A 14,990-nucleotide genomic window follows, 5' to 3' on the forward strand; every position below is an offset into this window, starting at 1 on the left:
AAAAAAAATAAGGAAATGTGAGAGAGTGATCCTCCTATGATCCACAAAAAGAGACTATAAGAGAAAAGTCGGTCATAAGAAAAAAATCTTATAATGATGGGTGTTGGAAAGATAAGCTGAAAGTGCTAGCAACAATCAAAATTAGAAAAAAAATTCTGGCAACTTGCCCAAGACGGGACAGGTAAGGAGGAAGGGGAATTTCAGTGCTCAGTAAAGGGGGGAGCTTGGATACTTATCTTGAGGATTTATATAGCAAGGGTTGTGAGGAGGCACCACAGGAGAAAAGATTCACTGCTGACCTGGAAATCAAAACACTTTTCTCCCTTAGGATTATTAAGGAAACTATGTCACTAAAATTACCAAGAGCTGCAGGATAATCTTCCAACCTTAACAATTAAAACAAGTGTGTATTGGTGGGCAAATATATTACCTAGTGCTCAAATAAAACCTTACTGACAGTCCTGTTCCTGAAGAACCGGAAGGGTGCATTATAAGACCCATTCATAAAAAAAAGAAGATGCCACTATGACCAAAAACTAGAGACTCATTTGTTTATTGGATGAGGGGGGGAAGTTATTTTCAAAAATAACATTGGACCTGCTGAAATAGTGTACACAAATAATATATTCCCCGTAGAAAAGAGAGGATTAAAGGAAGGGCACTGCACAATAGATCACTGCTTTAGTCTGTGAGCAATAGCACAAACGTCATTGGGACAAAGGGTCATTTTTGCACTGCTGTTTCCTGGACTGCTGAAATTACAAGAGAATCATGTATTATTTTATCAGACAGGTATACTTGTATGTGTCTGGCTGAACAGTGGTGACATCTTGTAGTATGGGAGGGTGAAAGAAAGAGGATTCTGAAACCCATACTAGCAATACAGATGTAAAAACGTGTATTTAAACTGTCTTTGAGAAGTTTACAGATATTAAAATGAGGGTCAAGTGTTGGGACTTAGAAAGTCCTTTGCATGGTAGTAGACGTGTGCTCCTTCCCTGAGTGCCCCAGCTGAGGTGTTATCTTGACTTTTTGTAACAAACTGTGGTCATGAATGAGCACAGATCGTGTGTGTACACCATGACCTAGGCCTGTCTGAAAGGTGGCAGTCTAGTTAGAATGAAAGGGGAGCAAAATGCGCTACTCTCATAGTGGTTAAGAACTAGAGCCCTTACAACGAGCTAAGTAGCCCGAGTACAGTGGTGGCAACATAACATTTTGAAAGCATAATCAGTAGCATGGCCAGACTGATTTACCTGGCCCAGAAGAGCATTCACTCCACAGCACGCTCTTATCTATGTATGCCCATGGCAGAAGTGCATGGAGGCCTCTGCGTGTCTTTCCATGGCACCCCATAGTGTATATATGCCTGTGGCAACAGTGCCTAGAGGCCTGCACAAGTGTTTTTACATAGCGTGCTGTTATGAATGGTTTCCCGTGACAACAGTACATGGATGCTTGAGTGCCTGGGAATTGTACACTACATGAGACATGTAGATCCAGATAGAGAATCCTAGGGCTGGCTAGAGAAAAATGTGGAGGCAGAGAACTCCCCCAGATTTGTGAATTGCTGCTTCCTTGTAGTCTGGGTGGGAATCATACGGAAGGAAGGGAGACCCAGGCTTGTTGGAATACTTCAAAATGAGCTATTTGATTGTGAAAGTGCCCACTGGACAAAGGAGGCCTGGACACATATCAGGAATGAGATTGGGCTGATAATGGAAACATGAAGAGTAGGGTATTGACCTTTTAAAGTACATATCAGCGTGGCTGATATCCAAGTGTAAACCTCTAGTTACTCCCATTGCTGGTGTTTAAGGATACCAAGTGGAGACTGTCCTGCTGTGGTAGAGTGCTTTCAGGAGGACAACAGATGAGCAAGCAGTTCAAAGTGGTTGACAACCAGAACTTGAACTTTAAAGACAGAGAGACTACGGGTTGTCTGGAAATGGATTATAATAAAGTGGGGCTTGGGACTCCAAATTGTTAAAATGAAGCTGTACATCATCATGGAGAATCACAACACACGTTCTGCCTGTTGTGGCCATGCCTGGGGACTAAGGCCCTCATTATGACATTGGCTGTAAGTGCCGAATACCGCCATGCTGACTGTCGCCAACATACCGCATCCGCGGCGGTATACCGCTATGCGTATTATGACCAACACAGAGAAATCCGCCAATATACAGACACACACACAAGTCCGCCGGCCCAAAGGTCAGTGATAAAATGGCGGTACCAAAACCCACACTGTTACGCCAACAGTAATACGCCCACAGCATTATGACCCACGAATCACCACGGTACAGACCACCGTGCTCAAAACACACACAACCTAACAATACAACACCACATTGGACAATTCAAACTACACACACCTGACACACATACACACACCACACCCACACACCCACACCACTATAAAACCCACATACACACTACCCACAACCCTTTACGAAAGAAAAAAATTGACAACCTAGAGAGAGACACGCCAGGAGCACCCACTGAATCAGAGCCACAGAACACCATCACCCATACACCATCCACGCACCTCACAGTACACACCCCAACACATCACCCCACACACCTTCACACACACCACACACACTACACCCATGGCACCACAAAGACACCCCAGGATCTCAGAGGGGGAGCTAAGGGTCATGGTGGAGGAAATCATCTGGGTAGAGCCACAGCTATTCGAATCACACGTGCAGCAGACGTCCATTGCTAGGAAGATGGAGCTATGGCGGAGAGTCGTGGACAGGGTCAATGCCGTGGGACAGCACCCCAGAACAAGGGATGACATCAGGAAGAGGTGGAATAACCTACGTGGAAGGTGTGTTCCGTGGTTGCAAGACACCAGATAGCTGTACAGAGGACTGGCGGTGGACCCCCGCCTCCTCCCCCACAACTAACAACATGGCAGGAGCAAGTCTTGACAATACTGCATCCTGAGGGCCTGGCAGGAGTAGCTGGAGGACTGTACTCTGGTAAGTCAAATCATTACTACTTTTACCCCCCTACCTGCATGCCATCACAAACTCCTACATCTACCATCACCCATCACTTCACCACCTCACATGTACCCCACCATCACAACCCACCCATCCCAATACCAAGCCCTGCATGCAACACCAATGCATGGACTCCCATCACAGACCTGCATGGACACCCATCACCACAGCATGCACACTAGTGACAATCCTCTAGCCAACCAAATCACAACTCACACAAGCCAAAGCTGCCTTGGTAATAACAACCATAGAGGGAAACATACCTATGCACAAGATGTCACATGCAGAAACAATAACACTGCATTTACATCCCCACAGGACCCCCACACAACGTCACTAGAGAGGAGGTGCGAGCAACATCCAGCCCCCCCAGAAGAGGCCCACAGTGATGACAGCAGCTCTGCACGTCTGGATCAGGATGGCCAACCTGGCCCATCAGAGACCTCTGAACAGGCAGTGACCCAGCCACAGTCCCAAACCACCACAGAGCCTCCCCCCTCAGGAAACACCACCATAGCACCCACCCAGTCGGCCCATCCCTCTCTCCCCAGGACACGTCAATCAGCAGTGTGTCCACCACTACAGGGACACCAGGCAACCCCACAAACACAGGACGATCAGGGACCTGGTGTCAGTGGCAGTGGGCACACGGTTCAGGGGACAGAGGCACAGGACAACAGTGAAGCTGGGAGGACTGCTGTGCAACAGGGGGAGGACAGGCCAAGGGAACTAACTCTCCACGAGGCACTCACCAACATCCAGGGAGCATACCACCATTCTCAGTAGACCATGGGCCTGATACTGGCCAAGCTGCAGGAGAGCCAGCGGCTGCAGGAGGGACAGTATTTGGGGATCAGGGAGGACCTGAGAGACATCCACACCACCCTGGCCACCATTGCAGGGGTGCTGGCAGACATGGCTAGCACCATGAGGGAGGCAGTGGTACACCACTGGGCACCTGACACTAGCCACACCGATGAACAGCCCTCCACCTCCCTTGACGCTAGTGGACAGGAGGCCCCGCCACAGGAACAACAGGCCACCAGCACCCCTCCCCCTGCAGAAGGAGAACCACCATGCAAAAGATCCCTGCGATCCAGGCAGAAGCCAGAGAACATTGCCAAGACCCTTGCCAGGAAATAAGACTCCCCTGAATGTCATCCTTGTGTCCCACTCTGTCACCCTGTCCACCTTGAACTGCCATTGCCCCACTCCCTATGCCCCCTTGGACAATGCATCTGTGATACCAATACACTGTACTCTATCCTGGACATTCCTCCACCATCAACCCAGCCCTTCGCAATACCCCCTACACTGATTATCACAGAAATATACACCCTTGGAACTAATACAAGTATAGAGTCTGTCAAATGATTGAAATATGTATTAATTTAACAAGCTGTAAACATTGCAATTCAAATGTACAGTTATATATACATAGGTATGACCTGTAGTGGGCAGCAGTAAACACACCAGGAGCCAGAGTGGGGCACAGATATCTATAAATAGAGCTGCCAAAGGGTACAGTAAGTGGCCATAGAAATAAGAAAATTAGGCTGCCATGTACAATGTCCAACACAAAACTGCAATGGAAGGTGAAGTTACAGTGTCTTATCTGTGTGTCACTGTAAGTACTGTTGAATTATAGTAGTTCTGTTGTCCACATCCTCTTCCTCTGCCTCTTCTTCGTCACTGTCCACAGGCTCCACCGTTGCCACACGCCCATCTCCAGCCTCATCCTCCTGCAGAAAAGGCACCTGGTGTCTCAAGGTCAGGTTGTGCAACATGCAACATGCAACGATGATCTGCACCTTCTTGGGTAAGTAGTACAGGTATCCACCTGTCAGATGGAGGCACGGGAATCTGGCCTTCAGGAGGCCAAAGGTGCGCTCAATGATCCTCCTTGTTCACCCATGTGCCGCATTGTAACGTTCCTCTGCCCTTGTCCTGGCATTCCTCACTGGGGTCAGTAGCCATGGGAGGTTGGGGTAACCAGAGTCACCTGTAAATATTGAGGGATACCTGTTAGCCAGACACTCACCCTTAGGGCCAACCCCACACCCATATACCTACATCAACTGGGTGAGGACCATAGGCTGACCTATTAGCCACACCCTGTACCTCTGGAGTTGAGACATCACATATGGGATGCTGCTATTTCTCAAGATAAAGGCATCATGCACAGAGCCAGGATACTTTGCATTGACATGGGAGATGTACTGCTCTGCCAAACACACCATCTGCACATTCAGAGAGTGAAAGATGGTTTGATTTCTGAACACCTGTTCATTCCTCCAGGGTGGGACAAAGGCAATATGTGTACCATCAATGGCACTAATGATGTTGGGGATATGTCCCATTGCATAGAAGTCAGCCTTCACTGTGGCCAAATCATCCACCTGGGGGAATACGATGTAGCTGTGCATGTGTTTCATCATGGCAGACAACACTCTGGTCAGCACGTTTGAGAACATAGGCTGTGACATCCCTGATGCAATAGCCACTGTCGCTTGGAAGGAACCACTTGCCAAGAAACGGAGCACTGACAGGACCTGCACTAGAGGGGGGGGGGGGTACATGTGGGGTGGCGGATAGCTGAAATCAGGTCTGGCTCCAATTGGGCACACAGCTCTTGGATTGTGCCCTATCAAGTCTGTAGGTTAGGATAGTGTGCCTGTCCTCCTTTGTCGCCAGGTCCACCAGGAGTCTGTCCACGGGGGTATGTCTCCATCTCCTATTCATCCTCAGTGGTTGATCTCTAGGGTGAAAAAAGGTGAGCAGATGGTCATATTCAAACATATATTCAGATTAATATGCCTTTTCGTTTTTAAAGAAACAGTATTTGAATGTGTAGGTCCTTTGATGTGCCTATGTCTGCTGTGATGCAGTTAGGTGCCATGGCCTGTGCCCCCCTGAAATGGCAGCCACCTGACCTGTGAGGAGGGACAAGTGGAAATGAGGTAAGTCTGCTGGCGCTGTACGCCATTGAGGGAGGCGGTCGATGACCGCCGTGCAACACATCATTGGTTATCATGGGGGTCTACGGGTTTCAGGAGCCAATGGTGATGTACGCCGACAGTAACAGTACGCACCGCCAAGGACGTGACTGCCATTTTCTAACTGTTCACTCACTTGCTACCTGACCTTCAACAGGAGACGAACTACACTGCAAGTGCTGCTGTGACCTATGTCTGGAAGAGACCATGGCTCGAGTGTCTGGGGAAAGGGCCCCTGCCTTCACTTTGGAGGAGTTGAAGAGACTAGTGGATGGGGTCCTACCCCAGTACCCTTTACTTTATGGTCCTACAGACAAACAGGTGAGTACACTGTGAGCACTAAGCATGGGGCATGAATGTATGGAGTGCCCTGTGTGTAAGCCTCGTGTAGAGTGCTGCATGTTTGGTGGGCAATGTCTGTGCATAAGGGGATGGGAGGGATATGGTGGGCGATGAGTATAACAGTCTGGAAGGTATGAACAGTACCTTTTCTTCTTATCTTTTTCTGCAGGTCAGCGCCCATCAGAAAAAGGGTATTTGGCGTGCCATCACCAAGGAGGTGCGGACCCTGGGGGTCTTTGACAGGCGGAGCACCCACTGTCACAAACGGTGAGAGGACCTGCGCCACTGGGCAAGGAAGACAGTGGAGGCCCAGCTGGTGCTGGCTTCCCAACGAGGAAGGGGTGCCCGTCGTACCCTGACCCCCCTCATGTTCCCCATCCTGGTAATGGCCTATTCGGAGTTGGATGGTGTAGGAAAGTACCATCTTGCCTGGCATGTTACCTCCATTTTTACTTGTGTGTCAGTTTGTTTTTACCTGCCTCATTGGGATCCTGCTAGCCAGGACCCCAGTGCTCATTGTTTGTGGCCTGAATGTGTTCCCTGTGTGGTGCCTAACTGTGTCACTGAGGCTCTGCTAAGCAGAACCTCAGTGCTTATGCTCTCTCTGCTTTTAAAATTGTCACTGCAGGCTAGTGACCATTTTTACCAATTCTGATTGGCACACTGGAACATCCCTATAATTCCCTAGTATATGGTACCTAGGTACCCACGGTATTGGGGTTCCAGGAGATCCCTATGGGCTGCAGGATTTCTTTTGCCACCCATAGGGAGCTCAGACAATTCTTACACAGGACTGCCACTGCAGCCTGAGTGAAATAACGTCCACGTTATTATACACCCATTTTACACTGCACTTAACTAACTTATAAGTCACCTATATGTCTAACCCTCACTTGGTGAAGGTTAGGTGCAAAGTTACTAAGTGTGAGGGCACTCTGGCACTCTGTCCTGCATTGCTCAACTCGCTGAGTTGACCACCGGCTTCGTGGGACCCTCCTTTGTAGTGTTGAGATGACCGCCATGCTCAGATTTCTTGAACCCCTGTTCAAGTGCTTCTGCGGGTGCTGTCGGCTTCTGCGTGGGCTCTCTGTGCCGCTGAGCGCTCCCTCTGTCTCCTCCTCCAAGGGGCGACCTCCTGGTCCTTCCTGGGCCCAGGCAGCACCCATTTTCTTCAACCGTGACCTTTGCAGCTAGCAAGGCTTGTTTGCAGTCCTTCTGTGTGGAAACAACTGCGCATCCTTAAGCACGCTGTGAGACATCTTCTGTACAAAGGAGAAGTTCCTGGTATCTTCCGTTGTTGCAGAATCTTTAGCTTCTTCCACCCGGAGGCAGCCATTTTGCACCTTCATCCGGGGTTTAGTGGGCTCCTGTCCCCCCTGGACACTTTCGTGACTCTTGGACTTCGTCCTCTTCCTTTTCAGGTCCTCAGGTCCAGGAATCTGTCTTTAGTGCTTTGCAGTCAGTTGTTGTCTTTGCAGAATCTCCTATCACGACTTTAGAATGTTTCTGGGGAAGTAGGGTAACTTTACTCCTACTTTTCAGGGTCTTTGGGTGGGTTATCTTGGACACCTTTAGTGTTTTCTTACACTCCCAGTGACCCTCTACACACTACACTAGGCATGGAGTCCCTAAGTGGTTAGCATTTCACTTTCTTAGTATATGGTTTGTGTTGCCCCTAGGCCTATTGCATCCCATTTGTATTCTACAGTGTTTGCACTACCCTTCTAACTGTTTACTTACCTGATTTTTAATTGTGTGTATATTTTGTGTATTTTACTTATCTCCTGAGGAAGTATATCCTCTGAGATATTTTTGGCACATTGTCAATAAAATACCTTTATTTTTAGTAACCCTGAGTATTGTGATTCTTATGATGTAGTGCTATGTGATATAAGTCGTATAGTAGGAGCTTTGCATGTCTCCTAGTACAGCCTAAGCTGTTCTGCTATAGATACCTCTATCAGCCTAAGCTGCTAGAACACTTCTTATCTACTAATAAGGGATAACTGGACCTGGCACAAGGTGTAAGTACCATCAGGTACCCACTATAAGCCAGGCCAGCCTCCTACAGATGGGTGCTTGAAGGCATCACAGCAGCCACAAGGGGGTGAGTACAGATTCAGAATCATGACTTTGAACGCGTTAAGGTGTTACCTGAGTGGGGGATGTGGGTCTGTGGGTGCCCCTAGGCCAGGGCGAACAAGGCGAGGTAGGTTCCATGATGGGCAAGCTCAGATGCACTCCAACCCCAATAATGCTAGTGGGCATCTACTACTGGGCCGGGTCCTGTGGGTTTCAGGTGTGCAGCTAATGGCGTTAGGCATTGTACCCCATGGCCTGGTGACTAGCATTGTAACTGGTAGAGCATGGCCTAGTGCATAGGGCTATTCCCTGTGAGTTGTGTACGCCAACGGTAGTGTTGTTGCTGGCATTGACCAAGTGTATCCTCTGTCTCCCCCCCTTTTTGTTTTGTCACCCTGTCCTTGTGTGCATTAGCATCATCTGGCAGAGGAGCAGAGACACCAGCAACGGAGGGAGCTGCATCCCACATGAGCCTGGAGGCCGAATCCACCGACAGTGAAGGCACCAGTGGGACGGAGGGCGAAGGGAGCACCACGACGGAGACAGGAGGGGACAGTTCTGACAGCGACACGTCCTCCGATGGAAGCTCCCTGGCGGTGGCGGACACCTCTGTTTCCACCCCAACTACAGGTACAGCCGCCACCCCCGTACCAGCACAGCCCTCCCAACAGCCCCTCAGTGAGTTTCCCGTGCACGCTCACCCGGGAGGGTGGGCATCTCCTTCGCCACAGGCACCTCAGGCCCTGCCCCAGTCAGCCCTGCTGCCCTCAGTGAGGAGGCTATTGACCTCCGAGATCCCTATCTGTTGGGCAGTCAAACATACTGAATGCCATCCAGGGTCTAGCAGGGCATTTGCAACAAACAAATGCATACCTGGAGGGCATTCACTCTGGTGCTGCTGCCCAACAGAGAGCATTCCAGGCTCTGGCCAACTCACTGATGGCAGCCATTGTCCCTGTCTCTAGCCTCCCCCATCCAACTTCCTCTTCCCAGTCCCATTCCCCTCCACCCCAGCCTATCTCAATCCCACCTTCAGACCTGCATGCACCCAAATCAACACACACAAGTGGCTCAAGGCAAACACAAGCACCACACTTCATCCCACAGGCACTCACACAAGCACCATCCAGATGCAGACACACCAACATCCACTGCCTCCACTGTGTCCCCCTCCTCCTCCTCGTCCACCTCCCTCCCAGTTGTGTCTACACTCACACCTGCATGCACTATATCCTCATCCACTACCTCCATCACCAGCACACCTATCACAACACGCCCCTCACTGGCAGTCACCACCCCCACATCCATGCACACATACCCTGTGTCCTCTCCCACTGTGTCTGTGCCCCTCCTCCCAAAGTACACAAACGCAAGCAGTCAGACACCCAACAGCTAACCACCTCACAACAGCATCCAGCCCATGCACCTGCACCGAAACACACCAGACTGACACCTCCTACCACCACTCCCTCTTCTTCCACTCCCAAACCTTCACCCTTTTCCAGCCCCAGTGTCCGTAAAAGGCTTTTCCTCTCCAACCTTGACCTATTCCCTGCCTCTCCTCCCCCCGTCCTTCACTTCGGGCCAGGGTGGGCAGAACCCCGGCCAGCACCTCAGCCACCCAGTCCACGGCCACTGTAGTTTCTGCAGCCACTGCAGGTGTGAGAGGCTCCAAAGAGGCACCCATCAGCACACCCAGTGTGCCAAGGGCAAGAAGGGGCCACCAGCTAGCAAGGGCAAGAAGGGGAAACTAGCCAGCAAGACGAAGGAGGCACCACCAGCCAGCAAGGGGGAGGAGGCACCACCAGCCAGCAAGGGGAAGGCGGGAACACGAGCCAGCAAGGGCAGGAAGGGAACACCAGCTGGCAGAAGCAAGGAGGCACCACCATCTGCCAAGGGCAGGAAGGGTACAACACCTGCCAAGGCCAATGTAAAGGGAACTGATGCCGCAGGCAGGATGGATCTGGTGCCTGGGGCTGGAGCAGCATCTGGGCAAACAACACCAGCCATGGCACTTCAGCTGTCCGAGGCTGCAGGGGAAGGGCTGGAGCCTCCCCCACCACTGACAGCACCGCCACCAACACTGCCACCAGCACTGCCACCTGCACCACTGTCAGCAGCAGCAGCCCGAGTGGGCAGCCATACGAGGCTGCAAGGGAAGGGCTGGAGCCTCCCCCCACCACTGACAGCACCGCCACCTGCACTGCCGCCAGCACCCCCTACCTGCACCACCAGCAGCACCACTGCCAACAGCAGCAGCCCCAGTGGGCAGCCATCCGAGGCTGCAGGGGAAGGGCTGGAGCCTCCCCCACCCACTGACAGCACCGCCACCTGCAGCCAACTGCCATTCACTGAGCAGCCATCACCCCCGGCGAGCAGTATGTAGTCGTGACTACTTGGGCTGTAGTGCGTCCTGGCCCCTGCAACACCTGTAGGTGAGACACCCAGGTGAGAGACTGTGACCTTGCACCATCCAGGGTCAGAATCACAGGGAACAAGGCCCCCTCCAGAACCAGTGGAAGAAGGCATCCACTCACCCCCTCCTTGGCAGGAGGAAGCACACTGGACACAAAGCCCCCGTCAGAACCAGTGGAAGAAGGCATCCACTCACACACTCCTTGGCAGGGTTAAGCACACTGGGCACAAAGCCCCCTCCAGAGCCAGTGGAAGAAGGCATCCACTCACCCCCTCCTTGCCAGGATGAAACACACTGGGCACAAAGCCCCCTCCAGAACCAGTGGAGAAGCCACCCACTTGAGAGACTGTGGCATTGCACTCCCCAGGACCGAGCAGTGGGCAAACCACCCACTTGAGAGACTGTGGCTTTGCACTCCCCAGGACCAAGCAGTGGGGCAGTGGGCAAACCACCCACTTGAGAGACTGTGGCATTGCACTCCCCAGGACATCGCAGAGGGCATGTAGCCCCCTCCAGGAGCAGTGGTATTGTACCATCTTCCGGCTGAGGTGCCCCCCCCCCCCATTCCCTGTCCCCCTGAGGTGCCTGTGTGTTTTCAACCTGATGCCCCTGCAGTGTTATCTCCGTATTGAGGCAGGAGTCAAGTGTGGCCTTAGCCTATGTGTCATGGCCCTGTGGGCCACGGACATTCTGGAGTGGGCATTGTCCCTCCATCTGTATATATTGTACATACTGTTTATTGCTTTAAGGGCGTATTTATCTAAATTTGTAATATTACACTCACTTTAATCAATTCCTTTTGTCCTTGCGTTATTCCTGAGGGTTACGGGGTGTATATGTGATGTTGTTGCATCTGTTTGTGTGTATGTTGGTGGGAGTGTTGCGTCTGTGTGTCACTCTCTTTTTCCTCCCCCAATCCATTGTGTGCTAGGTGCAGTTCTCACTGTGGTAGTCTTCGCTGCCGTTCGTGTTCCTGGTGTAGGAGGAGGTAGATCAGCATTGGAAATATGTGCGGTTCGGACTCCATGGGGTTGTGCTTCTTCCTTGTGTGTCGAGAGGTGAGTTGTTTCCCTTCTGTGTACTGTTTCCGCCGTACTTTTGATGGCATTGGTAACACCCCAGAAAAGGTGGCGGATTGGTGTGTCATAACAGAGTGGGCGGTACATTGTCTTCCGCCTGGCTGTTGGCAGTTACCGCCACGGTGTTTGTTGCTACCGCCGTGGCAGTCGGGGTGAGAAAGTGTTTGTGTTGGTGGTTTCCACCAAGGTCATAATTCCATTTTTCTTACTGCTGGCATGTTGGTGGTATTACTGCCGCTTTATCACCGACTGCCAGAGTTGTAATGAGGGCCTAAGTGTATTCCAGTCTCCCATGCTGGGTGGTTGGGGGGGGGGGACATCACCCAGGAGAATCAAGAACATTTGCCAGAAGCCTGGAGCACAAGCTTCTGCCTGACCCAACACCAGAGGACCCTGTGAGGAGAAGGAGATCGCCTACAAGAAGTGGAGTCCAGTGGGATCCTGCCGAGTGACTCACTGGAGTAAAGCGTGAGATTCAGGGCCATCAAAACCATCACACCAATTGGGGTGTCTGCGCTGTCGCGACCACTGTATGCTAAGTGGGGGCTGTGGAGAAGAATAAAGGTCATCACCCCTGGGGCAACCCCGTGAAGAGACATGGGTCATTGCCCCTGGGCAGAGGCTTGAACTGAAGATAGGAGTTGTCTTATTGGTACTGCTCGAGAGCTCCCCGTATGCAAGGTGGGGACCAAAGAGAATAAGAGTCATTGTCCTTGCTCCAGAGCTGTGACAAGCGAAGGGCTGTCACCCTGCTTCATCACTATAAAGAGAAGAAGGCTGTCACCCAGTGTAGTGCTGTGACCTGAAGAAGCCATCGCAATGTGTGTAGCTGTTTGTGACCCTGAGCATGCCAGGAGAAAGGGCCATGATGAAGTGAAAGGGTTGTGGCCCTGAGGCAGTGTGCAGCCATGAGGAGGGAGCAGGTTGTGACCCACAGAAGAAGAGCAACCGCTTAACTACCTCAACTTAGGAGCTCCCAGGACCTGACAGTGAATTCAGGAAGTCTTACTGTGTGACCAGGGCAGTGCTGTGGAAGCCTACCACGCAGACCACAGGACCCAAATCCCTGCTCATCATCAGGCTGAAGACAGGTGCTTGGACACTCTGCCCCTACACTCCAACAATAGCAGGTAAGCCTGAAAATTGTGCTGCTGGGCTTCAGGAAAACCTCTAACTTATACCCTATTACGTGGGGATACTTTGACTTGTGACAAACCATTATAGAACTTCTAAAACTTGAACTCACTAGTGGGGCCTAGTTTGGATGCCATCTCATTTAACTGAGGAATAACAACAGACCGTAGACGTGAGGTCGTACTTGAGAAGGTGACCCGGGGAATGCTAGTAGGCCTATCTTATGGAAACTGCATGTGTATTTGTTAGAAATGGGGTCTCTAGTTGGCACAGGTATACTCCCTTGTCCAAGTAGGGACCACTGTCTTAGTGAGGGTAAGTCACAACACAATCCGAATTATCCTGTGCCCATCCTCTGGTAGCTTGGCACTGAGCAGTTAGGCTTAACTTAGAAGGCAATGTGTAAAGTATTTGGGCAATAAATCATACAATAACACCACAAAAATACACCACACAGGTTTAGAAAAAAATATAATATTTATCTGAATAAAATAAGGTCAAAACAACAAAGATCCAATAAGCACCAGTTGAGATATCACTTTTAAAAGGTTTAAAAGAGTCTCAATCCTTAGAAATCAATAGCTGTTTCTTCGTAAGACACAGTACTTGGGATGCGTCAACATTAATGACACACTGAGGTGCGTGGAAAAATAAGGTGTTGCATCGGATTTTTTGGCCTGGCACAGATGATACATCATTTCTTTTCATGTTGCAAGGGTTTGCATCATTTGTTCAGCACAGTCTTGGTTCCTCACTCCGATGCAGGGGTGTTTTGACGGACGATGAGTTGAAAATCCTTGATGGGCTGTTAGAAGGAGCAGGTGCTGCGTCGATCCAGTAGGTGGAGCATCGAATTTTCCACCGAAAGGCAGGCGCTGCGTCAAATTTCCAGTTGGGAAGTCGTGCTGCATTGTTCTAGTCGGCTGTGCAGTGATTTCTCAGCCCGATGCAGGCTTTGCATCGCTTTCTGCAGGCGTGGCGTCGATTTTAGACACACAAGGAGTTTCTTTGAAGAGGTAAAGTGTTTGTTGCCCCTGAGACTTCAGAAACAGGAGGCAAGCTCAATCCAAGCCCTCCGAGAGCACTTGAGGGGGAAAGCAAAGTCCTTCCAGCAGAGTCAGAGGCCAGCAGGGCAACAAGCAGGGCTGCGGTCCTTCCAAGCAAAGCAGTCTAGATGAGTCCTTTGGGCAGCCAGGCAGTTCCTCTGACAAAGTACAGGTGTAGATCCAGAAGTGTCTGATTTGGTGGGGTCAGAGACCCAGTTTAGATACCCAAAAAATTGCCTTTGAAGTGGGGGGAAATCTTCAAAGAGTGGTTTTGAAGTGCACAAGTTCCTCTTTCAGCCCAGTCCTTTCTGCCAGGATCCCTGGGGGGAGTGATCAGACCTGTGTGTGAGGGTGGGCCACTGGCCTTTGAAATGGAAGTGTAAGCCTCTCCACCCTTCCTGCCCAGGAAGACCCATTCAGTATGCAGATGAATGAAGATGTCACTGAGTGTCCTGTGTTTAAAGTTGTCTGGGTGGAATGCACAAGGGGAGCTGTCAATCAGCACAGACCAGCTGTGGATTGACAGGATGTAAGGCACAGATGGCATTAAGTGCAGAGAAATGCCCACTGTCTAAAAGTGGCTTTTCTAAATTAGTAATATTAAATCCAACTCCACAAGTACACAGGATTTTCTATTACCAGTCCGGCAATACTAAAAAAAGACATAGCTACTCCTTCCAGATCAGAATCTACCACTTAAGAGGATAAGAGGGCATTTCCAATGCTAGTCTATGAGAGGAGCAGGCCTCACAGTAGTGGAAAACAAATTTAGGGTTTTTTCACTACCAGGACATGTAAAACACATGTGTACATGTACTGCCTTCTACCTACAGAGCGCCCTGCCCTATGTGTTACCTAGGGCCTACCTTAGGGGTGAC

The sequence above is a fragment of the Pleurodeles waltl genome, chromosome 11 (genome assembly GCF_031143425.1).
Source record: "Pleurodeles waltl isolate 20211129_DDA chromosome 11, aPleWal1.hap1.20221129, whole genome shotgun sequence".
NCBI classification, from domain to species: domain Eukaryota; kingdom Metazoa; phylum Chordata; class Amphibia; order Caudata; family Salamandridae; genus Pleurodeles; species Pleurodeles waltl.